This window comes from Hipposideros armiger, unplaced genomic scaffold (assembly GCF_001890085.2).
Source record: "Hipposideros armiger isolate ML-2016 unplaced genomic scaffold, ASM189008v1 scaffold_313, whole genome shotgun sequence".
Classification (NCBI taxonomy): domain Eukaryota; kingdom Metazoa; phylum Chordata; class Mammalia; order Chiroptera; family Hipposideridae; genus Hipposideros; species Hipposideros armiger.
This window is the reverse complement of record NW_017731663.1, coordinates 1,996,679-2,001,469: the sequence shown is the minus strand read 5'-3', so window position 1 is coordinate 2,001,469 and position 4,791 is coordinate 1,996,679. Positions and strand designations below refer to the sequence as shown.

General features: G+C 37.4%; 1 pseudogene; it reads right to left on the bottom strand.

Moving 5' to 3' along the window:
- Positions 1 to 2,391: 2,391 nt before the first annotated feature.
- LOC109392077 (tigger transposable element-derived protein 1-like) lies at positions 2,392 to 4,526 on the bottom strand (annotated as a pseudogene).
- Positions 4,527 to 4,791: the final 265 nt, after the last annotated feature.

Here is a 4,791-nt window from a genome sequence, read left to right as displayed (position 1 = left end):
AGGGGCTGCAGCCTATGCCTTCGCTGGCGACTCACAGCAGCCCAGCTCCAGGTTGAGCTGTTGTTCAGCATCTTAGCTGTGGAGGGCAGTGTCACTGACCCTCATATGTGGGATCCGAACCGGGGCCCTCTGGCACCCCAAGCCAGTTCTTAACCATCGTGCCACTCGGCCGGCCCGTAAGACAATTGATTTTAAGTGAGATGAGAAACTTCAGACTTTAGTTTAACTAGATGATTTCATGACCATGTTTTAATTTTCTTGAGAAGTCTGTAGGTTTATAGCATCTAAGGACTAATGTAGTTCATGCAGTTGATTGGTTGGTTGGTCGCTTTATTCATTCTTGGCCTTATTTGAAATGATGCCATGAGTTAAAAGATATTGCAGGTAACAAGGGCTTGGAATATGGTATTACATTTTCTTGTTCTTGTTTGTCTTGCGCATCTAGGATGGTTTACTTTAATGGCTAAATTCTTCTGGAGGCCCATAAAGCTGTCTCACAACTTCCTGTTTTTAATACCATGACTGTTCCTTTTTCTTCTGTAGAAATTCATGATTTGGGGATTCTTAATCGGCTTTTATGAGCCTGGAAGGATAGAGAGATGCCATTAACAATTAACCATTGACATATATACCAATATCATACCCAGACCTTTTTTATACTTTCTGACTTCTCATAGGCATTTCTTTCACTCTTAATACTCTATTATGTACAATACCAAAAAAATATGTTTTGCGAAAAAAGATTATATTACTTTGTAACCTTTTATGTGTGATGTAAAGTGTAGTTTAGGTACCCCTCACACATATTCTTTCAATATTAAATATAACTTCCACCCAACATACTCCTATCAGTGTCACAAAAATGATAAATTCAATTGCAATCAGCAGAGTCTGATATGAACATCACTTTATCTCATTGGAGTATAGCCATTAGCCTGGCTGTTTTCATAATCTGTGAATGAATCTGTTTTAATCATGAGGCATGCTAGTACAAGACTTTCTTGGTATTTCAGTCTTTAAACTCTTTGAGGTGGAATCCAAGGTGAGCCTTTCTTATATTTGTCTGTAAGAGGTTTTTGATGTTCAAGAAGGGACGTAGACCACAGAAACTATATAAAACTATATAAAAATCTCTAGTCATTAAGTTATTTACCTTTTTAGAAGTTTAAAAACCTGTTTTTCCTTAACCTTTGCATTCAATTTAAACATTAAACTCAGTCAATTGTATGTTCATACTTAGTAAATGAAAATCTCTGAAACATTTAAAGTTCTGTTTATAAATATAGTTGATTTTCTTTTTAAAAAAATGGATTGTGACTAGCCTACCAAGATTACAATCAGAATAAGCAAAACCTTTCTAGATATTTAATTTTAGAAGTTTTATTTTCCATTAATGATTAGCTTCCCTTTCCATGCTCTAATATCATATATGTATTTTCTTCATTATTGAAAAGCAAATAATTTCTTCCACCCAGGTATTCCGTATTTTCCTACCATGATTTTCTCTTTTCCTCTACTTCTCTTCCTCTTAAGATATTTAGAGTACTTTTACTTCCTCTTTTTCTTAATTCCCTTCTCCCTGGATAAGACTTTTGTTACTTTTATTTTATTTTAAAGAAATTTTATTGGGTAACAGTGTGTTTTCCAGGACCCATCAGCTCCAAGTCAAGTAGTTGTTTTAATCTAGTTGTGGAGGGTGCAGCTCAGCTCTAAGTCTAGTTGCCGTTTTTCAGTCTGCTGGGTTGTTGGAAAAGTCATGACGCGTTTTTGCAACGAAAAGCATAGAAAAAATATGTCATGACTTTTCCGACAACTCAGTAGTTGCGGGGCACCAGCCCTCCGTCCTATGCGGGAATCAAAACAGCAACCTTGTTAAGAGCACACGCTTTAACCAGCTGAGCCATCTGGCTGCCCAGTGGCAGCTCAGCGGCGGCTCAGCTCAAGTTGTTGTCTTCAATCTAGCTGCAGAGGGAGCAGCTCACTGGCCCACATGGGAATCAAACCTGCAGCCCTGTTGTTCAGAGCACGCGCTCTAACCAACTGAGCCACCCAGCTGCCTGATACTTTTCTTTGTCACTATTCTACCCCACCCTCAAACCCTAGTTTTTTGTTGAGATGATGTAATATTTTTTGTCATTCATTCAGATTTTATTATACATGCAGACCTCGGAGATATAGTGGGCTAGTGGGCTTGTTTCCAGACCAGGCAATAAAGTGAATATCTCACTAAAGTGAGTCACATGACTTTTTTGGTTTCCTATTGCATATAAAAGTTATGTTTACTATACTGTAGTCTGTCAAGTGCACAGTAGCATTATGTCTAAAAACAAACAAACAAAAGTGTACATACCTTAATTAAAAATTCTTTATTGTTAAAAAATACTAACATCCCTAGACTTTAGTTAGTCTTAATCTTTTTGCTCGTGGAGCATCTTGCATTGATGTTGATGGCTGCCGACTGATCAGAGTGGTGGTTGCTGAAGGTTGGGGTTCCTGTAGCAATTTATTAAAATAGGACAACAGTGAAGTTTGCTGCATTAATTGACTCTTCCTTTCATGAACGATTTCTCTGTAAAATGTGATGCTGTTTGAAAACATTTTACCCACAGTAGAGCTTCTTTCAAAATTGGAGTCAGTCCTCTCAAGCTCTGCCACTGCTTTATCAAGTAAGTTTATGTAATATTCTGGATCCTTTGTTGTTAGTTCGAAAGTCTTCACAGCATCTTCACCAGGAGTAGATTCCATCTCAAGAAACTACTTTTTTTGCTCATCCATGAGAAGCAAGTCCTCATCTGTTTATCACGAGATTACAGCAATTCAGTCATGTGTTCAGACTCCACTTCTAATTCTAGTTTTCTTGTTCTTTCCACCACATCTGTAATTACCTCCTCCTTCGAAATCTTGAACTCCTTAAAGTCACCCATGAGGGTTGATATTTTGATCTCTTCCCATGAGTCATGAATATTCTTAATGGCATCTAGAATGGTGACTCCTCTCTAGAAGGTTTTCAATTTATTTTTCCCAGATTCATCATAGGAATCACTATGGCAGCTATAGCCTTATGAAATGTATTTCTTAAATAATAAGACTTAAGAAGTTGAGATTATTCCTTGATCCATGTGCTGCCGCATGGATGTTGTGTTAGCAGGCGTGATTTTATACCTCTGTCAGAACTCTTGGGTGACCTGGTACACTGTCAATGAGCAGTGATATTTTGAAAGGAATCTTATTTTCTGAGCGATAGTTCTCAACAGTGGGCTTAAAATATTGAGTAAACCATTTTGTAAACAGATGTGCTGTCCTGCAGGCTTTTTTGTTCCATCTACAGAGCACAAGCAGAATAGATTTACCATAATTCTTGAGGGCCCTAGTATTTTTGGAATGGAAAATGAGCATGGGCTGCAACTTAAAGTCACCAGCTGCATTAACCCCTAACAAGAGTCAGCCTGTCCTTTGAAACTTTAAATCCAGGCATTGGCATCTCCTGTCTAGCTGTGGAAATCCTAGATAGATTGCCTCTTCTTCCTATAAGTTGTTTCGTCTACATTGAAAATCTGTTCCTTAGTGTAGCCACCTTCATTAATTAGCTTATTTAGATCATCTGGATAACTTGCTGCAGCTTCTACATTAGCACTTGCTGCTTCACCTTGCACTTTTATGTTATGGAGATGATTTCTTTCCTTAAACCTCATGAACCAATCTGCTAGCTTCAAACTTTTCTTCTGCAGCTTCCTCACCTCTCTCAGCCTTCATAAAATTAAAGAGAGTTAGGGCCTTACTCTGGATTAGACTTTGGCTTAAGGGAATGTTGTGGCTGGTTTGATCTTCTATCCATACCACTAAAACTTTCTCCACATCAGCAATAAGGCTATTTTCATTTTCTTATCGTTTGTGTGTTCTCTGGAGTAGCATTTTTAATTTCCTTCAAGAACTTTTCCTTTGCATTCATAACGTGGCTGTTTGGTGCAAGAGGCCTAGCTTTCAGCCTATCTCAGCTTTCGACATGCCTTCCTCACTAAACTTAATCATTTTTAATCATTTAAAATGAGAGACATGTGAGCCTTCCTTTCACTTGGAACACTTAGAGGCCACTGTAGGGTTAGTAATTGGCCTAATCCCAATATTGTGTCTCAGGGGATACGGAAGCCTGAGGAAAGGGGGAGAGAGGATGGAGCAGTTAGAACACACACGTTTATTAAGTTTTCCATCTTACATGGGCACAATTCATGACACCTGAAAACAGTTACAGTAGTAACATCATTGATCACAGATCACTGTAACAAATGTGATAATGAAAAATTTGAAATATTGTGAGAATTACCAAAAACTATATGAAGTGAAAAAATGCTGTTGGAAAAATGGCACCTATAGACTTATTTGATGCAAGGTTGCCACAAACCTTTAATTTGTAAAAAACGTAATATCTACGAAGTGCAAAAAAGCAAAGCATAATGAAATGAGGTATGCCTGTATGTATCGTTGCCCAGTGCTTACTGTTGTTTGTTCTCCTTTTTATCATATTCCATCTTAATGTGTCTGTTCTTGTTCAGTTGTTATTTGGTTGATGTTTTCTTCAATATTTTGTTCAGGTAAGCCCTGAGTGATGATGTACTCTGATTTCTTGCATATACTTAAATGCCATTTTCTTGCTTTTGTAGGTAACTTATTCTTTCTGTCTGAATGCTTGTAAGATTTCCTTTTTACTCTTAGTAATGTATATTTTATCAATTCTTCAGCTTAGAACTCAGGGACTTTAAATCTAAATATTCAAGCCTTCATATTAAATTGTTT